The sequence below is a fragment of the Odontomachus brunneus genome, unplaced genomic scaffold, assembly GCF_010583005.1.
Source record: "Odontomachus brunneus isolate Ranch 3 - 2012 unplaced genomic scaffold, Obru_v1 Obru_scaffold_009, whole genome shotgun sequence".
In the NCBI taxonomy this organism is placed as follows: Eukaryota; Metazoa; Arthropoda; class Insecta; order Hymenoptera; family Formicidae; genus Odontomachus; species Odontomachus brunneus.
In genome coordinates this window covers 2038935-2061164 of record NW_022639459.1, presented here as the reverse complement: position 1 = coordinate 2061164, position 22230 = coordinate 2038935, and the positions used below count along the sequence as shown (strand labels likewise).

At 38.5% G+C, this 22230-nt stretch overlaps 1 protein-coding gene across 1 annotated transcript in view; it reads right to left on the bottom strand.

Moving 5' to 3' along the window:
• LOC116854165 (GTP-binding protein Di-Ras2) overlaps positions 1-22230 on the bottom strand; it is a 181011-nt gene that overhangs the window by 127556 nt on the left and 31225 nt on the right. Inside the window, exon 2 of the mRNA XM_032835817.1 lies at positions 10606-10652. The gene's annotated coding sequence lies outside the window, so the exon portion shown is untranslated. The remainder of the gene's footprint in view (positions 1-10605; positions 10653-22230) is intronic.

The window sequence follows — 22230 nt, the reverse complement described above, 5'->3', positions numbered from 1 at the left end:
TCACTGTGTGAATCAAAATACGCCATCAGAATTTTGAATTAAATCTGGAAATGAAAATCCATGTGGGCGGCCCTTGTCAAGTAATATTTTTCGATAGGAAACAGATATCGGTTTATATTAACGAAAATTACTTCACGAGAGTGTCAATATTAGCCAATGTATGTCCATATCGTATATCAATTACGTATATCAATTTTACGAATGCATTAATCACACAGATGAGTTTTTCGTGAGAAATTTAATTTTTCACAGGTACTCGCAAATGTATTAACAATTCGCGGAGATCTTTGATGTTAAAGGTGAATTAGCGCCAACAGATTTATTCGATATCGAGAGTGCTGTGCAAATATATTATAAACACAGTTGCGAGATATCGCGATGTACACGTGTCGTGGGCGTCAGTGAGCGTCAACCTAGACACCGACATAGACGCGCTAATATTACCGTGAACTCGAAATTCCACGGGGATGAATTCTCGATAGCCAGACGCACGTGGAAGTTCCACGAACAAAGTGGAATCCGCGCTATTAATTGTCTCGTCCGCAGACTTCGGCAGGGAATTGTCCACGTGACGCTCGCAGAAGCGCGCGGATTCGGCGAACTCGTTATTACTACAGAGAGAGATCTTTTGGTAAAAGTTGCTATAAAATTTTGCAACCTTGAAGTAAATCGACATACTATAGTAATTGACTATCTTTTCATTTTATGCACACTTCCAGAAAAGAAATATCTAAAAAATAAAAAAATACTTATTGAACAATGATAACATGTTTATTTAAATCTATATTTTTTTGTAGTAGAATAAACATTTGCTTCCAGGAAAAACTTTAAGAAAACGTGTTCCTTATTTGAAAAATGTTTTATATTGGCAAATATATATTTGCCAATGTAATTGCCTATGTTATTGATACCCCACGGAATAAATATTTTCTATTTCTCCGAGATATTTTTTTCTCTCAGTGTGTGTACGTATTATTTATATTTTAGGAACTCAAATGTGCTATTTTTCTAAATGTTGCTATGTTTCTGGTGAAATTTACTACGTTTCTAAGTAAGATAGGTGTTACTGAAAGTGTTATCTATCCCCGCACTGCTAGAAACACAGTAAAATTGCAAAGAATTTATATAAAAAAAAAAAGTAACTATAATTTATTCTCTCCGTGTAGAGATGGGAATACGTCGACGCGATCGCATCATCGCGAATTCTTCCAAAGATCGGTCAAAAATTACAGATAATATTCTTTTTCTCTTCACAAACAAATAATTTATTATGCAAATTATTATTATTTCAAACGCGAGATTAATGCTCATAGAATAATATAAAATATGGAAATTCTCATCGTTAATCCTGTATTCCGTGTGACGTATTCGCGAAATGAAATTCTTCGGTCAATCGTGAACAAGTCAAATCTCAGCAAAGTGAACGTGATAATATATAACGTGGTAATATATAACTGGTATGTCGCGCGAATTTCATTTAAGGAATTAATATGCCAATTAGGCGGATGCTTTTTGACGACATGGATACATAACTTCAATAATTCAGAGCATACAATAGTATCAGAATACACCAGAATTATCGTGCTGTTCAGTTGCTAACACGTATTCTAGTGTCTCGAGTCCCTACTGAGACTCGATTACACCCACTCTACTACATATACAGGATTAGCAGCGAGAGTTCAACGAGAGCGTAACGTCGTTTCCAGTTGCAAGAACAACGATACCGATGTCGCAGTTTCAACATCGTACTGACAAGACTCAGAATCTGAATCTATTTTAGGCTTACATGATGTGGTGAAATGCTTGATTATTGCTCGAGATGCTTATAGATATAGTCTTAATAAATATACGCTGTTTTATTCGCCATTTTCAAACCTAATCTAACATATCACAGAATCTAACCTATCACAGAAAAATATATAATATACTGCGTTAGAGTATAAATTCTACTCGTTTCAAACGTTTTACAAGTTTGTATATCCACAAATCTTATCACAAGTACATTATAAACATCAGATTTATTCGAAATGCAATCTGAAAATCCTAATTTCGTACTTCAGTCAGGAATATTAAATTAAAGAATCTATTGTAACCATTTAGTCATTGTAATTTTTGTGATTAGTACTAATCAACCTTTGTTTAGTCAAGTATTCACTCTTACCACTTTTATTAAAAAAAAAAAGAAGGAAATTCACAAGACTGAAAGTTCAAGTTTGTAAGTCTGAGAATTGTGATTTTTAGTTAACGGAATTGCTGAAAAAAGTTGTGAGGTACGATCGTATTCCACTTTATAGTTAACGTCCTAGAAATCAAGCTCTGTTATTGCCGGGTTAAGACAACTATCAAGAATATATTCTTTGTTGAAGATAATCATTGCGCAAAAAAAAAAAAAAGTAAACTGAGTAATCGTTTTTCTTAGCAATAGAATGATATTTTTCTGTGTGTGGATTTTTTTCCAACATTCTAGTTCACTTCTTCAGGAAATGAAGTAACCTGAAACTCGTTTCTTTTTCATGAAAGTCGTTTCTCTCCCTAAAGAAGTGAACTGGAATGTTGGGAACATTGAAAGACGCGGCACTAACCTGGAAACTAAATCAACCAAGAAACGAAATCAATCAGACGAGTCTCGCGACAATACGGCATGTAATTTGTTAGACGCGCCGTGTCAATCGATGCAAAATCGACTTTTGATCAATCAAAGGGTCCGTCGTTGCAATTCGTGAAGATCGTACGGTAGTTATTGATACTTGTGATCTCACGCTCAGGGAAGACAAAGAAAAGTGGAGGCGAGCTCGGCGGAAGCTACGGACGCGAAGATCTTGTCGAAATGCGAGCGTTTCGGGGGTGGATTCGCTTTCAACAAGTGGTTCGTGCCATTAGTCGTGCCGAAAGCGCGCGAATGTCGATATCCAGCGTTCCTGCTCGCCGCGGCGAGAAGCGAGCACCTCGTTAAAGCAAGTTGCCGTCGATCCTCGTATTGCCCGCGATCGGGGAAGCCATTTGCGGATTTCTACTTGTTCGGCTCGCGCGCTGGGTCTTGTTGGACTCCAAGCAACCGCAAGTTCCACGGCAAATTCGGCGAGTTAACTTCCACCAGCTCGAAAACTTGACGACAAGAAACCGCCCACTGAAAACTTCGCGGTTACAGCGACAATTATCTCGGCAATTGAATTGCAACTTCAATCTTTTGTCAAAAAAGGTTCGATTAAAGTCAACCGAACGAAAGACATCGTTTTCTACTCAATCTCCAAAGTACAATCGGTGTACTCTTCAGAAGTGCCATACTTACAACTGGTGATTCAGTTAAAAATATAGCACGACAATCAGTAAAGTCTCGCTGAAAGAATCAGTCGACAGTAGTGACTGTTTCTATTATTCATGCAGTTTGCAAACACAAACAATGTCGTCGCACCCAAATCGCACGGAAGCCGGTAATTCCATCGCCACGAACGCAGAAAGTTGCATTTCGCACAGTGTGTAACGGATGTGTACGTATTTTGATACTTATGACATTGAATAAATTTGAAACTCGTGGTAGATGAAATACTTGAGACAAGTAACATTTACTCGAATGCAGTATATATTTTTCTGCGTACGGTTAGATTTGAAATATGTCTAATCGTTTTGACGATCGCCCCTACGTTATCGATATTCTTGGGATTCGTTCCACCTTGGCGCTTAAAGAAAGAAGAAAAACGCCTACATGATCCATTCTCGTCACGCAATTGAGAAGAAACGGACGGAAAGCAGAAACTATTGCGGGCTGCTCTACCACCAGGAAGCGTTCTGGATTCCGATGGCTAACGCAAAGCGCATACTTCGACGGAGGATATCGACCCGGCGCAGCTCGCTTTCGAGTTTAATTATTTTCGTGCGCACGCGAGTCGCACAACTTCGTGCCCGGCTGGCGGTGTCAATAGTGCCGTCAACCCTCGTGGCTGAAAGCCATTAATTTTAAAGCCACGTCGGGGAGTGCTTATCGGACGAGCGAGCGCGCGCTTGCACGGAAGGGAGAGTTGGACAACTATGAGACCGGTAGCGCGGCATTCACGTTCGCCGGCGATGCGAACGAATCGCCGTCGTATTTTCGTGCGCGCCTCAGAAGCATTCGGAAGGCGAAGAGCAACGATTCCATTAATAACACGTGACCCAGACACGCGGGACGGTGAAGCTCCTTGCGATCTTCTCGGGTTCGCCTGGCCAGCCTGAAATCGTTGCACCGCCATGCCACGATCGAGGGGAAGAATATCTCGAGAGCGGATTCTTCGAGAGATTCTCTCAACACGGTCACTCGTTTAATTCTTTGAAACACAACATTCGGATTCTAATAAAATATTCATATTTAAAAAATTTAATAAAAACGAAACAGAAACGTCAAATAGCATACAAAATATACATTTTATTTATTGTATATATTTCAGATATCATCAGGGTCAAAGTAGGAATAAATTATATCATTAGAATTAAACCTACTTTGCTATCTTAGCTCCTACTGCGGTGTAGAATTCAAGGTTCAACATAGGATCAAAATTTCGACTTAGAAATGAGTGTCAATATCGACAAAATAGGTTTCACCTAGGTTGTAGATTATCTAAGTAGGCTCAAACTATTTTTAAGAGCGTCAAAGTAGCGTCAAAATTTTGACAAGGTAGAGTTAAAGGTTGAAAAGAGAAGTTAATGAGTATCAATATCCTCAAAGTAGGTTTTATCTAGGTTATAAACCGTCTAAGTAAGCGCAAACTATCCTTAAGAGCGTCAAAATTTCGACTCGGGTGTATCACTATGCGCAGGCTGAGCGGGATTTTGTCACGAGATCACTATGCCTAAAACTATGATTTGATTTTAATAGGTGATCTCACGATGAAATCACTTCAAAGTTGCTTCAAAGTTAACCTCTTAACTTTTATCCGGACAAGCGAGTCTTAAAGCCGGATCTTAAAGCCACTTCTTCTGTATATCAAATAAAATTTATATCTTCGAAATTTGTTCCGAAATCGAGGGTACCTCGATGATTTAATGAGTTTATTCGTAATAATATTATTACGAATTTGCTCCTTCTAATATTATTTTGACGAAAAACAGGAGACTGTGAGGCCTACTTTAAATATTTTCAGGAAATATTTTTGTCCTTATGACTTCGATTGAATACTATTTTTGTCACGAGATCATTATACCTAAAACTATGATTTGATTTTAATAGGTGATCTCACGATGAGATCACTTCAAAGTTGCTTCAAAGTTAACTTCTTAACTTTTATCCGGACTAGCAAGTTGGACCTTAAAGCCACTTCTTCTGTATATCAAATAAAATTTATATCTTCGAAATTTGTTCCGAAATCGAGGGTACCTTGATGATTTAATGAATTTATTCGTAATAATATTATTACAAATTTGCTCCTTCTAATATTATTTTGACGAAAAACAGGAGACTGTGAGGCCTACTTTAAATATTTTCAGGAAATATTTTTGCCCTTATAACTTCGTTTGAATACTATTTTTATGAAAAACGAAAATCTGTATGTGTGTGTACATGCATGTGTATGAAAGCCATTTTGAATACTTTGAGAAAGCTTTCGCTTTCGCTTTCGCAACTTTGACCGCCTACGTAAATAATATAGCAGGTCCAAATAAGAAGTAAGCAAAGTGTCAAGAGTCTTTTTGATACAGTTCCCCGCGTTACGTTCCTTCGCAATTACTCCTGGAAGAAACTCAAAGTCGATTTGACGTTCATCAAAACGAAAGTTTCGCTTTTGATGTATTGGCGCAAAGGGTTGTCGTGTTCGTTCTCACGGAGAAAATAGAATTTCTGTTTCCTACGACCAAAACGCGTCTGGTTCGTTCACGGTTACATTAATCAAACCAATCCTTTTTACTTCGTGCAAATAAAATAGAAAACAAAATGATTCGATTTCGAAGGGTCGATCATGTTTACGAATAAAATAAACAACATCGATATGTTTTAGACATGAACTCTCTATTTTCCTAAACTTCCTGCGAGAAAAAATGGCAAATCTCTTTTACACCAGCCTGATGCATTTCTGAAGCTCCAGCTCTTTGGAGCGTCCTCTTATTATCAGCGCGCAAAGTTATCTTGACTATTTAAAGTTCTCAGTTTCGTGGATCTTTGCTAAAGAGCAACGTCAGTCGCAGATTCATTCGAAAATATCTCGTGAGCCCGAAGAAATTAGTTGAGGAAATGTTCAATCGTGACGTATACACGGAGAAAACAACTTTAGTCGAACTAACCAATCTCTGATGCAATATGAACAGACCAAAAAATTCTGGCAATTTCAACCGGCATTTCTAGGTCGTTCATACTTTACCAGAAATCTACTTAATCCAACCAAACCCTTTTTCCCCGTGCATGATCGAAGATCTGAGACTCGCAATTTAAACGAATGCCTTTTTTCCCCCAAATCGCTACAAACACAATTCGTACTGTATTGATGGATTGGCAATCGGTATTCCTCGGGGGTGAACGTATCGGTAAATTTGTGAACGCGGAAAGCTGTGCGAGCGTAAGAAATTCCAGCTTCATCGAGAGGATCACATCGCAAATGAGAACATCGTGCAGACTCAATACAAAGAGGATGAGATGTTCATTTCGCAAACGCACATGCGGTAACGACATTAAAAAGTCTTGCTCAACGCGCGCCTCGCACATGTTCCATTGATGTCAAATTGTGCTGCGGAATAAGATGCAATAAAATAATAGCCATCCATCAGGCCTGATGAGAATGTCACGGTCGTGTGGCGGCACAATTTTCTAAATTGAAATTCCCAGACACGCTCGGCTGCTTTCGTTGCATATTCTAATGCATCCTACATGCGTTCCTCACGGCCCGCCGCGTCTTGGTTCGCGGCCGACGAAGCGTGGTTTTTAAAAGCAAGGATATCCTATCCGTGCGATTCAATTGCAATTCAAAAAAATCGACCGAATCGACCAACGACGCCTACACTTCGCAGATGCATATGGAACGACGGACTCAACTTCGAGAAACGCAAACATTTGCTTGCGGCTTTTATTTCACCGGATGAAAGGAATATTTCCTCGTTTCCTATTCGACGAGTAAACGTCGCGAGAGCGCCCAGCGAGCTCGATTTTCGAGCGCGAGTTTATACACGCGGATTCGAAATTGCCCAGATATAAACGTGTACGTAAATGTGGCAGCAACTTTTTGCTTGCCGATATGTAAAACTCCGTTCCGTATGTGTGCTCCGTTATGAGTGCTTCATGACGCTCCGACGCGTTTGAAACACGAAGGAAATTATCAGAATTTACTCAAGACAATATGTCGTATAAAATATGAAAATCTAAGATCTGTTAATAAATTTGATGCAACATATATGTGTAAAAGTTGTATCCCTCACGAGTGTTTCACATGGCACTTATCCGGAGTCGAAATTTTGAGCCTATGTTGAACCTTAAACTCTACACCGCAGTAGGAGCTAAGATAGCAAAGTAGGTTTAATTTTAATGATATAATTTACTGGTACTTTGACCCTAATAATGTCTGAAATTTTCGCTTTCGCTTTCTTTAGCATCAAAGGAGATTGTATAATAGTAGGATCTTAGGAAGTAAAGTAGGTTCAGTTGCCTCTATTAAAGCTTTAGCTCCTACATACTGTTTCTATTATTCATGCAGTTTGCAAACACAGACAATGTCGTCGCACCCAAATCGCACGGAAGCCGGTAATTCCATTGCCACGAACGCAGAAAGTTGTATTTGGCACAGCGTGTGACGGATGTGTACGTATTTTGATACTTATGACATAGAATATATGTATAGATACATAGAATATATGTATTTTATAGAATTCAAGGTTTAACATAGGGTCAAAATTTCGACTCGGAAATGAGTGTCAATATCGTCAAAATTGGTTTCACCTAGGTTATAGGTTATCTAAGTAGATTCAAATTATTTTTAAGAGCGTCAAAGTAGCGTAAAAATTTTGACAAGATAGAGTTAAAGATTCAAAAGAGAAATTAATAAGTATCAATATCGTCAAAGTAGATTTTACCTAGGCTATAAACCGTCTAAGTAGGCGCAAACTATCTTTAAGAGCGTCAAAGTAGCACCAAAATTTCGACTCAATATATTTAATGGAATAGAAATATAAAAAGGACCATCAGAATTTACTGAAAACAATATGTTATGTAGAATGTGATGTGAAAATCTGAAAGTAAGTTCTAACAAATTTCTCGCCGCGTCAGTATAATGAAATATTAAATTGAGAAATAATAAAGAACGTACGTCATTGTGTATGTGTGTGTGCAAGATATGAATTTAACGAATCGATTCAATACCGTATTGGGGAAACCGGGGCCAGTTGATTATCGAGATAAATTGATAAAATCTGTTATTTCTAATATTTTCTAATACGTTACAAAATTAAGCAAGCAAAATTTTTGAACGTGTCAAAGATAGCTTTGAAATCTCTGCTTGCTTGATTTTGAAATCTGTTAGAGAACAGTAGAAATAAGTTTTATTAGAAATAAGTAATAGTAAAGTAGTAAAAAAAGTATAAGAAATAAGTAAAAATCAGCTTTGCCGACTTATCCCGATGGCCAAATAGCTCCGGTCTCTCCTATTCGCCCCACAAGTGTAACTAAAACTCCTAAACATCCCATCAACGATTGTCTGTCGTGGTAACAATTAGGGAAGTTTATTCAAGCGACGAAAGAATGCAATTGTTATGAATGCATGTTTAGTGACAGAGACTTTTGAGGGATGAAATGTAACATCGTGTCGGTTCTTAAACAGCTATACAGCGATTCGAGGTAGGGGCGAGCACGCGTAGGTAGGAGAATGGATGCGATCGAACGCCTGAACAAATTGCCACGATGCAAATGGCACGTGATACGGACACGTGCCGTTTACACGAAGTAAATGTCAAACGATAGAAAGATCGATAAAAATGCAAATTCTCGATACAAACTAGCTCTGTTTCAATCAGTTGCAATAAGTCGTCTTCAGAGGGACAATATCGCGCGCTATCAGTGGCAAATTAATTAGACAGACTTTCATGATTATTGCGACGTGAATCGATGATGGAAATTTTATCATTTTTTTTTATTATATTAATGAAGCAAATATACTGCATTAAATTAATTATTAAGTTCACATCGCACGATATTGTAAATTTTTTTATTATATTGACGCAACAATTTATAAATTTATTAAAAATTTATTAGAAATTTATATATTAAAGATATTACACTCAAACTTCCATATCGCATTTTACATCGCGTACACTGAGAAAAATATCCAGTTATATCTAATCGGAGTATCCAATGCAAAAGAAACAAATAGGTATATCCGACACAAAAATTATATATCCGATACAAAAAGTAATCGGACATATCCAAACGGATATTCCCATAAATATCCGTGTAACTACGACTGTCCTGATTGACCAGAATATAACCTTATTGAGTGAACATAATCTTATCACGAATATGACTCTGTACTCTTCATGATTTTACGACTTCTAGCATAGACGAGCTTTATAATATTAAATTCAGCTTTAAGAATTAAGTACTCTTATTTATTAAGTATACCTATTAAGTGTACTTATTAAGTGTACCTATTAAGTACTCTTACTTATTATTATAGTTTAATAACCTCCTCTTCAATATTTATTTCTTGTAACACATTACGTATCTCGTCATTTATAGTGAGCCGATATGTTGCACAAATGATATAAATTTCAATGAAGATCGATTATGCAGAGAAACAAAAGACGTTTTCGAACTATCAAAGATCGTTCTGACCAATGAACGTGTTATGCCAATCTTATCGGTTATTGTTATTATCGTCGGATAAGGTAAATGTACCAATACCCAGACATGTACTTATCTTCGAACATTGTTATTATTTTTATATTTGAATATGAATATTACAACTTTCAATGTACAATACATACATATTAGTATACATACATTTAATATTTATATTTAGTGTACGTTGAAAGATGAAATATTTAGAGAAATATTCAGAGAAATAATAAGAGAAATATTCAGAGAAATAATAAGAGTGTCCGGAATTAGATGCCCGCACATTGGTACATTTACCTTAATATACAATCGAATATTCCGCGACTGTTTTCTTTTTATCCAATCATATGCAACATCCGATTTTATCATTATTTTATCCGATGAAATCGTGTTCCACATCCGATAAAAATTTATAACGGATATACAAAAGGCGACTAACTTCCCATCGGTAACCGCATTGTATCTGATAAAAGCATCTATCACTTGATTGGATAGCAAAATTAACAATCGGATACATTACTTAATTGATTTATCCGATTGAAATTTTTCTCAGTGTAGCATTTAGAGTGAATTTTTAAATTTTTTCGCGTATATCTTTTGTATTTTCATTTTGTGATAAATACGAGTATGAATCACTCATAAATCACTCATGAAGAATGCAATTTTTACAAGTGAACTAGTTGCTGTCAAATTTTCACCTACATATGCATATTTTCTGGAATACTAATTGATGGACTTCGCATTAAACTCGCTGATATTTATACGTCATTTTATAATTCTCTCTGCGACATTTTACCTACGTTTATTTCGATGGTTTGCAAACTTACTTGCAAATGCAGGACGCGCAGAATGCTTCCCCGGAGAGAGCTCGGATCTGCAACAAAAAGAAAAATAACAATTATTATAAACGTCAAATATTCCGCGCGTCCGTATAAAATATTTCACTCTGTCCGGCGCAAGTAGTTGCGTCATCGAGATTAAATAACAGTTTCCGCCGTTTTCCCATCCGGCGTTGACTTTTTTTCAACAATAAAATTCGACGGCCCTATGAGCGCGATTCGCGAGAATAAACCGAAGGGTAAACGACGCTGGTTACTTTCGGCATCACGTGGTGATGCGAGACTCCACACGGTGGTCGCGCAAGCGGATAAAGGAACACTAACACACAATGTTACGAAGAAAAAGGAGGCGAGCAAGAGTCGTACACAGTATAGATTACGTAATAGGATCATGCCTGAATGCTCTCTCGGGCCGGTTCGGTGTAAAAAATCCGGAAAGAAAGCTCCGAGAGAGTCCCAAGTGAACTCGTGGGTTAACCCCCGTGGAAAAAAAACTGTTCCACGATTTGCTGGTAAAACAATGTTCTACCTTATATCACCCGGGACGGACGTGCAGGTTGATTTTCGTGAGTGGCTTCTCCCCGAGAAGGGTCGCGAGCAAATCGAGCGTGAAACGTCGCTTTCTTAGATAAACTATACGAGAAGAAGAAAAGAGAAGAAGAAGAGGGTCGATCATGTTGTCGTTGCCAGGTGCGATTTTCCAGGACAACGTGAAACGAATCTCCTACAGGAGTGTATTCTTCCTATGCCGACGTTATATCTGGTCACTTGCCGCCCTTCCTCAATCTTCACGCGGGATAATAACCGTAAGTTTTCGTCTGTTACATCACACGCGTTTCCCCGATCGATTCGAAATTGCTCTTCTTCCTTGAACTCGCATGGAAAAGAACATCAGTCTGCGCTGCTAAGAAAAGCAATTATTCAGTTAACTTTCCTTCTTTTAGGCAACGGTTATCTTCGACGAAAGATGCTCTCTTTTCTGATAATAGTCTCAAAAGTGTGCTTATCATAAATTAGAGAAAGACTCGTCGTATACCGACTTATGCTTATATAAAGCTTATATAAAATTAACAGAACAGTGAGTCCCCTTATTATATTCTACTCCGAGAGATCTATTTACCGAAAGCTGTTTTTTTTTATCACTGATTGCTCTCATAACAAGCGTTCTACGTTTTGCCAAGTACACGTATTTTCTTGAAAGTGCGCAATTATGGTAGGAGAATATCTCCCGTGTTTTTTTTTCTATTTTTCTACCCGCCCGCCGCTGGTGAAATTCAACGAGAGGAGTGCGTGGCTCAGTTAAGCTAGCCAACGAGTTACATAAGGTGAACTTATCAAGCACGTAACGTAAACTCGTCCGTAATTACGTGCAATCACAGCGGCGTTAATGAAAACGTCTTGCGCAAGAAATCTGAAATTTCACGACGGTTTTACGCAAGAAGAGAAACTCATTCCGAATTGCTCAACGGGCGTATAATTGCATCTCGGCAATTCAATCTAAATTAGCAAATGTCATAAACATTCGTCAGGATCGTTAGTGGCAGTTCGCGTTACATCTCGGCAATGAGACAAAAACTTTTTCTTTTTCTCATTAGCCAATAACATTATTACTATGATATTCTTGTTTGATAGTAATGAATATACTACACGAATTAATACTGCGCGAAGGCTATAAAGTATCGCCTTATTAAAATCAGATGCAGTACTTTTATGCAGTCTTGCATAAAACTTTATAATTTCTTAGAAATCGTATGAATGTCCCTTTTGCGTTGAAAGAGCACAGACACATATTTCTAATCAAAATGCTTAAAATATATACTTAAGTAGAACAGAAAATCATGACGTCAAAATGACGAGAAAGTGACCGAATTGTTATTGAAATATGAGTTTTTAATCATTTTCTCGTCATTTTGGTGTCATCGTGATTTTTCGTTCTTGGATAAACAGTTTGTATCATGCTTCGACCAGATAATACATTTTTCAGAATTTCGGAGTTAAAACTTCTCAGATAACTAATTATTGTGATTGCGAACTGTTTTACAATCGTACACCAATGATAATACTCGAGAAATTTTCACCACAATTGGACATCCGACTGGCCGAAAAATCTGCATAAAAATGATAGGAACAATTTTCCTCTATGTGTTTATACCCGTAACAATCCTATTTGCAACGTGGCCATCTTGTCCTGGCAGCCTTGAGCCAACTAAAACCTCCCCTACACGAAAAAAAAGATTTACTTGAATTAACCAAGTATCTGGTCGAATATGAACGATCCAGAAATTCCGATTGAAGTAACCCGAATTTTGTTTAAGTCAACTAAAAATCTTGTTACCTTAAATAGAATTCGGGTTATTTCAATCGGAATTTCTGGATCGTTCATATTCGATCAGATATTTGATTAATTCAACATTTTTTTCCGTGTAAGTACTTGAAAACTTGAAAACTTGATTTCAGAGGCGACAACGACGCTGTCAGATTCAATCGCACAAATAACCCGGCAGTTTGTCAAAAATGGCGTTATACCCGACGATAATTTACCCGCTCGCTTTCACTGGGCCGATCTCTCTATCGCACCTTACAGGACCCGGGGAAAGCCGCCGATTAATCTGCGATAATGTCCAATTAACGCCGTTACCCTCGCTTCCATACGATGCTTTTGTAACGTCGATTAGTACAGCGGTCCCAGGACCATATCGCGTTAACGGCACGTTAACGTTACTTCGCTCAAATTACGCTTACATGGCGCGTTCTCGCTCGCGACACGGAAGTGTCGCGCCAACGACACTCGATTGTCATTATCGGCGTGCCGCTATCCTCCCTAAGTATCTTCGTTTGCATTAACATAATCTCCCGGCGTTTATCAGCACGGTACGTATGCGATACAGCGACCCTGTCACGAATCACTCTTCCCTTTATGAGCAATTTCACGTGACTTTCAGATAATGTCGCCTCAGCGTACCTCGCGACTCGAACAATTGCGAGCAGATAATGTAGCCTCGTTGCTACATTATCTCTCAATTGTGCATCGGTACTGGTGATGTCCGAGTTCTCTCGAGCACTCCCTGTACACTCGTCGAGTCTTTCGGATATCTTTCGGCCAGCCGGATACCCGGATGTCCAATTGTGGTGAAAATTACTCGAGTACTATCATTGGTGTACGATTGCAAAACAGTTCGGACACAGTAAAATCGAGAGCTCGATAAATTGTTATGGATCTTCTACAATAAGCTATTAAGCCATAAGCAAGTTGACCAAAGTTATTTTTGGAAATAATCGATAGTGATTGGTCAATTTGCTTGCGGCTTATGACTAATGGCTTATTGTAAAAGGCCTACAAGGCTTGGTCTACAATATGCGGAGTAAGGCGTAACAATTGGCCAATCATAGCCGATTATTCTTGTAATAATCGACTATGACTGGCCAATTCTTTACGGCTTACTTCGCATATTGTAGACCAAACCTAAAAGTGGGTGTGAAAATAATGTTTCTGTTTAACTCCTGTTCACAAATCTAAAGCACTTGTACACAATCTAAATTACTAAGCTCAGTTCTCGTAATTTTTGTAACAAAATTTTCTCGTTTTTATTTTCAACTAGTGATTTTTACATCGAGAAGAATTCAAAAGAATAAAAAATCGTTTTAACATCCACAACTTTATAATAACAGAAAGTAAAGTTTTTTTCCTTTTATATCCATGACTATCTCATATTACACTGGCAAAAAATATATTGAAAATTTACTCGTGGGATATAGTTTATTCACAGAAATAAATTTTTTTTCATAGAAATATACTCTATATTTCACAAAAAAGCTTTGTATTTTATATGTAAATTTTTTAATATATTTTTTCACTTGATATCTCACAGATAAATTTTCTAATATTTTTTTATCATTTCACATTTTCCATCTCTTGCAATATGTTTGACAAAAATTTTGTGCTCTTTGAACAATTAATTTTTTTCTAATAATTATATTTGTATTCGTAATAACAATTACGAATACATTATAAGAGACATGTTTGCAGTTCTGACATTTGTTAATGCAATTGACATCAAGTTTTTCGTCTAAAACGCAACACTGGTCCACATATTAACCGTCTTCTCCCCTTTCGAAGCTGTAACGTGCGCACATTTCGATCACCCGCGTCGATTTGTAAAAGCGCACCCATACAGCGCACGGGATCCCACCGAAATGTTACTTCGGGAGGACATTATTTCAATTAACCGATAACGAAAAGCCTTGATTACGTCGACACTCGCGTTAGCAGAGAGTTCCATTGTGCCTTTGTGCTGGACGCGCGCGTCGGCCGAAGCACGAATCAATAAGCTTCGTTCGCCGCGCGCGATCACCAGTATATCGTTCGTTCGCGGTTTCTCGCGCGCGTCAGCTTAATCCCCCGTCCTTTCGATTAGAAAAACCCCTCGCGATCGCGGCGTGAACGATAAATGAGGAAAGTCGGTTCTCAGTCGTGCGCGTTCGCGCGTATTTTCTTTTTTCACCTTTCTTCTTTCCTCCTTAGCCACGCGAAAGCCGCCGCGCGAGAGAGGGTTAAAAGGCCTTATTGATTTTCTCGCTCTCGCGGTCGCTGTTGCCAAGTTCGTATAAGTTCGCATCGCGCGACTTTCCCGTCATTGTGTATTGCACGACGGGGGCGAAGTATATCGCGCTAAAGAGAAAGAAGATGGAGAGAATGCGGAAAGGAGAGAGAGAGAGAGAGAGAAGGAGAGAGGGAGAGAGACAACGCACGGGCTTTCGTGACGGCCGTTGAAGAAGGGATGCGACGGCGCGACGCGACCAAGGGACGCTCAGCGGAGGGTAGGTGTGGCATTCGACGTATTTCCCGCCAGCGCGGCCGAGTAATTATGTCCTCGTCCTCGACAGCGCGAGGCACGCGTTATATAACGTGCCGCTAATACGAAAATTTCATGGACTACATCAGAGATTGTGCACTCCCGTTGAGGCGCGACGCGACTCTCAGTTTGAGCCGCGGTTTCCCCGTCAAAGACCACCCTCCTTGTCCGACGTCTTCCTCGATTCGATCGTGGTTCTACTCGATCACCGAAGCGCGAACTCGCTTGCTTACTTGCTTGCTTGCTTGCTTACTTGCTTGCTTACTAGCTAGCTAACTTGCTTACTTACTTGCTCGAGCCTGTCTGTAATTCAAGGCGGATCGATCTCGCTGATTGCGTTGATGAACAGTCGACCCAACGTCCGACTGATTGGATTCCGCGATCCTCGACTTAGACGCGCATCGAAAAAAATTGCGAAGATCTGCAGATCGTAATTGGAGGTCGCGTCGCGAGAAAACCGTTCCCAAGAAAACCGAGGCCCGCAGAATCCGGGGATTATAACGTTTTCATTAGGGATTAGAAAGTTGAGGATGGGCAGAAGCTCTCGCAGGTAGAACAAGAAATCTCACGACGACGTCAGGATAATGTTAGATAATTAGGATAGAATTATAATAATGTTAGAATATAATTGAATAGAATATATTAGAATAGAATTGTAAGTGTATATAAGAATATTGTGTGGATTAAAATTATTTCATATCTTTTACGGCTTTTGAGATTTTTGAAAATTTATTTTTGTTATTATTGATTCAAGCATATAACTGTTAATGAAAAAACATGACAATGAAAACTCACTCCGCTCCACTCACACCGCTCCTCTTCAAGGGGGGACTGAAGTGGATTTTTGTGTACGTAGTTAGAAAGACCTCTCGAATATATGAAACTTTCTCATGAACAACTTTTTGATAGGATAAATATGTTTAGAGTTATTAGCTTGTAACACTTTACGTGGACCATATATATATATATATATATATATATATATATATATATATATATATATATATATATATATATATATAATCTTAAGTTTATAAATCAAACATTTTATTTAGAACCAACATCTCTTCAAAAAGACTGCGAGGAAACGTAGATCGAATTTATTCCAGGAGTTTCGACTGTTTAATCGATCAGAGAATCTCAAGTGAAAGAAAATACAGGAATCTTCGCGTCCGAAACGTAACGCGACTGTTTGCGCGTTGCAAACGAAGTGGCGCGTTCAAAGCACGTAGAAAAAAGTACATAGAAAAGCGACGAACGTTTTATTTGAGTAGCGATGTCCAGATAAACATTCACCGTTGGTGGGAGCGCCGTGCTGTAACCGGAGTCTCGCAAGAAACTTCGGAAAATCAAACGCGGAGCGAGAAAATCGCATGAGGCTTCCCTTTTTTCCCGTGAGTGGAAGAGCGCGCGTCGAAGGACCAACACCACGTCAATCTCATTCGTTCAACCACGTGTTGGAGGAGAACTTTCTTTCTTTCTTCGCGTGCGCGAACGTGCTGTCGCTGGAAAGGTCGCTGGTCTGCTTGTCGATACAGGGACCGTCGACCTATCGAAATTTCAATATTCCTTCATTCGCTGGTCTATTGAAACTCCGTAATTACAAGCCGGTGGTCGTGAGTTTTTGCACGGGAGTAAATTGAAGAGTCACTTTGGGGGCGAGTTGGGAGCGCGCGGCGCGTCATACCACTCCACGTGCAAGGTGTGAGATCTTTTGATGTGATAATTTACGACCGATTGTTCGTCGGATTGCGCGTCGGTGTTCGCCTACACATGCTTCTCGATATACACGACTCGAATTGACTCATTAAATATATACAGGATATTCAGACTCTCTTCCGCAATTTTTGTGGAAACGTAGATTGGATTAATGTGATAAAAGTCCTGTATTTTGCGATATTCGCAATAATAATCGAGATACTAATTAAAGAAGATTAGCGAATGATCACGCGCGATATGATAGAGTTGGCCAACTTTCATCGTCAAGCTGCGATCCTATATCCCGCTAATATTATATTTTTAATTCCTCGTCCCATTCCACCCAGATATGCTGTATTGAATTAATCATTAGATTTACTTCATACAATAATCTAATTTACGTTCTTTTGTACCAGAAGAAAGGTATCTCATCTAAACACGAATTTTCTGTATGCACAGGACAGGCAATTCTATTCCAAGTAGCCATAGAGGGGACGTTAAAAGAAGTAATTAACTGTATCTTTCGTTCTCGATAATCGAATAAAATATGTTCCTCGTGCACGGCGAGAAATATGATAAATCACGTTCCCACGACTATGTCAGTTGAAGCACGGCTTACCTTACGTCAGGTTAACGCGGTTGAATGTCAAGGGGCGCGATCGCGCTTCTCGATTCCACGAAGATACCACGAGTGATCCTCCTCACACAAAAGGGTTTATTGAATTAGCCGCTACCTCCCCTTCTTCCTCGCGTTTCTCCGATAATTAGCGAATCTAATGAAACGTGGTATCCAGTTTCTTATTTTCTCATCGCTCTACCACGCGAATGCAATTTCTTCTCTATCTTTCTCACGTCCCTTTCCTTTTCTTTTTAGCTAAGTCACGTTTCGTGGTTCTTGCAGGGGAAACGGCACACCTGCTATTACATTATCACTCTCCAATTATCTCTCCAATCGAGCAATTAGATATTGTTTTTCTCAGAAATAACGCACACCTATCTACGGTGTAATGGACCTCCTGGAACTTCAGGATGAAAGCGTTATTTTTTATCTGTAGAAAAGAGTATCTCAAGAATTCAACGTTTTCAGAATTTGGTACCGGGCAAACTCAACGAGAATCACGAATCGATTTGTGCGTCTAAAGCGTTAAATTTTCTCGTCAAAAGTTATAATAATTATCAAGAGCATCTACCTATGATATATTGGGATATATACAAATTAGTTCGGTCCGTTTTCAAAAAATGGCTCTGGCTGTTATGAATGTTTCATAGTGACAGCTGATTTCGGTGGTTTCAGAGAGGTTAGACATCTGTCAATAATATTCAGTTTATATCGCTTTGAGTTTCATACAAAACCCCTGTTTTTTACTGTGTTGAATATGTCAAATTTTGTGTTAACTAAGCAGCATTTGCGGGAGGTTTTAGTTTTCTGCTTTAATTGGAAGAAAAGTGCAGCTGAAGCGCATCGAATGCTTGTAGAAGTTTATGGTGACAATGCTCCAACTGATAAATCATGTAGGGAATGGTTTCGACGTTTCAAGAATGATGATTTCAGCGTTGAAGATAAGCCTCGCTCTGGACAGCCAAAAAAAATTCGAAGACAAAGAATTGGAGGCATTACTCGATGAAGATCCGAGTCAAACGCAAGAGGAGCTTGCAGAATCATTGGGAGTTGATTCGTTTGAGCCGTGCATTACGAGAAAAACGGCCGGAATACGAGCAAAGACATGACAAAGTTATTCTTCTGCATGATAACGCTCGGCCTCATGTCGCAAAAGTCGTAAAAAATTATTTGGAAACGCTCAAGTGGGATATTTTACCGCACCCACCGTATTCGCCGAACATTGCTCCTTCTGATTACTGGTTGTTCCGACGGATGCAGCACGATTGGGCAGGTCACCGGTTCACTTCTTTCGCAGAAATCGAAAATTGGCTCCTAACTTGGATCGCCTCAAAAAACGAGACATTTTTTCGAGATGGGCATTTTTTCGAAAATTGCTTGAGAAGTGGGAAAAAGTAGTAGCCAGCGATGGACAATACTTTGATTAATTTGTTCATTCATTTTGTTCTGAAATAAATGCATTTTTGACTACAAAAAAACGGACTAATTTGTACTCCCAATATGTATTGTGAGAAATGTACACACGTATAATTTGAGGTGTGTTTTAATTTATTAATTTATTAATATTTATTAATATGTGCTAATATTATATATGGATATAGAAGTGGAACAGCCCGAAACCTCGAAGCGCTCAGCTTGGCACCTGATCTGGCGTCCAATGAGTCAACAGGGTGATTCGAGGGATGTTCGCGACGCCGGCAGTAATAGGAGAGTTTGCAGTGCAGCGATTAGCATACAGCAGCTCGGATATTCGAGTCGTTGCCGTTTACCGAGACGCGGTTTCGCTCAGCCGATCGTTCAACGTGGAAACACGACGATAACCAAGAGCATCGTCAAACGTAACAAAGTCGACTAACAATACTCGATAACAACAGCCACAGCGACGAAGCGTACACGGAACAAACTTGTAATAGATCGTAATCCGATACCTAATAAAAAAAAGAAATATTCAAATGTTTTGCTCAATATTTCCAACGCGACATCACGTTAACACGCTGCGTTAATAGTATGTTTTAATATCGATATTCTTATTGGCATCGACCAACGATCGACGCCAGAAATTGCAAATTAACTACCACGTGGAGGGATATTGTGTTGCAGATCCCACAAAGAAAGCGTATTGGTTTAGGCGACGTCATGGGAACAATATCATCCTTGGTGGAATCCTTTTGGCCTCAGGAAGATTCTTCTAAAGAATTTATATAAAGAGGAAAATCTATACAAAGATTGAGATTCCTGTCATTGTTTCTCAATTGTCTTTTCCTTTGCTAAAGATAACAGCATTATGCATATCCGTAATCATAGAGCCATAAGCACTAAATCAATGTCAAATCACTTTTTGATGCAAAATAAATTAATCTGCAATTTTTCCAAAATTTTTACGTTATTTCTCTCAGAAGGACATAGCGCCAACTTTCCCTCCGTCGCGTCGACCATGAAATTTTCGTGCAGGCGATGAAATGGATTCGCGAAAACTCTCTTTTTGATTTTGCTTTATTAATAAATGGCCGTTCCACACGTGTCCTTCATCCCCGACGAAAATGAAAGTTATAGTTGATTAAAATGCGCAGTCGTTTATTAATTCACCGGTCGAAAAGGTTACACTGCGCGAAATAGTATTTCACGTGATGGATGTATTCGCGACGATGAAGGATCACCCCGGCGGAATTGGCCATTTATTAAAATCAGGTAATAGATGTATCTACATAATCGTCCTCTTCCGTGCCTCGCCGCACGGCAATTGGATGTTTGTGTATTAATGGCAATTGGATGTTTGTGTAAATAGATATATTTGAAATATTGAGCAAAAAACTTGTCACTTTTCTATTAAATTCTCGTAGGAAGCTTGGCCATTAAAAGGGAAATAGGAAATATTAGATTAGGTAGGGAACATCAAGTCAATATTCATTTTATTCATAAAAATGTTCAATCCTTCAAAACTGCATTATTTCGTTTTCCATTTCGTCTGACAAGCACAACAAACCTTTCACATCAGCTTAACACATTTTCTTTTTCTTTTTCTTCTTCTTGTTATTGGCTAGGGACGACAATTGTTTCCAAGACTTAACATTAGTCAACATAAGAATGTATATTACCACACAGAAAAAAAGGTTTGGTTGAATTAACCAAATATCTGGTCGAATATGAACGACCCAGAAATTCCGATTGAAGTAACCCGAATTCTGTTTAAGTCAACCAAAAATCTTGTTAACTTAAACAGAATTCGGGTTATTTCAATTGAAATTTCTGGGTCGTTCGTATTCGACCAGATATTTGGTTAATTCAACCAAACCTTTTTTTCTGTGCAGTATCTCAGGAATAATATAAAAATCTTGCAAAAATTGCAGATCAATCTAGATTGCATTCAAAAGTTACACGAACAATTTGCTATTGATTCAGTATCTGAATTCAGTATCTGAGAACCAATTGAAAGACATCTTATATGTACGCCATCCTTTCACACGGAAAACCACTCTGACCATTACTAGTGTTACTGTGTCAACTTAAGATTAATGTAACCTTAATATTATTACAAGTTAATTTCCATTAACAAGCACTGCATCGTAACCCATCGTCGTTCGTTGGCAGTTTTAAGCTGTCCGTCTTGTCTACGTTGTATCGCACTATATCGCTCATACTAATTGCGCGATTAGTTCTAACGATGTTTCCTGATATACACATGTATATCAGACGCTCCATTTGTATACTATAAGCCGTACGATATTTCATACAGCAGTAAGTACAAGCCTCGCGTTTCATATAAACTCTGATAATCGCTCGTACGTGCTCGAGCACGATGATCCCAGCTGGTTACGTTTCACGTTATTTTCTTCCGTCGCATTTTAAATCTTCCGAAATTTCCCCGTATATATTAGATGATTTAAACTACCTGTGTCAGCCATTTTTTGCAAAAAATGGTGACATTAGGCAACAAATTTTCATTACTGATAAGCACCCAGAATATTCATTCGTGATGATTACATTTTTCTGATTACAAACCGGAATTATGTGTAACTGGGATCGATTTTGAAGTTAGAATAACTAGGAAATGTTCCAAATAGGAACGTAGGTCGAGTGGGATATCGTTGAATATCGTTGAATAGAGTATTTTTTCTTTGAAAAATGAAACAACTTTTCTTGAAACTTAATTATCTTTTATAAGTTTCGGGAAAAATATTTGCATGTGTGGACGTCTAAAATATTATAGAACTAACAACATTCAAAATTTGGACCGTCTTTAGTTATTGATGCTTTGCTTTAACCTGTTTTTTTCATACTCGTATGTATACGAGTGGTGAGAAAAAAAATTTAAAATGTGAGTGCACAATTATATTTAAAATAAAGTGCGATATAATGCACGAATTACTATATTTTGCGCGGTTTGCACAAATATACATGCGAGTGAGCAATACAATCTGTTGCTCTCTCTCTCTCTCTCTCTCT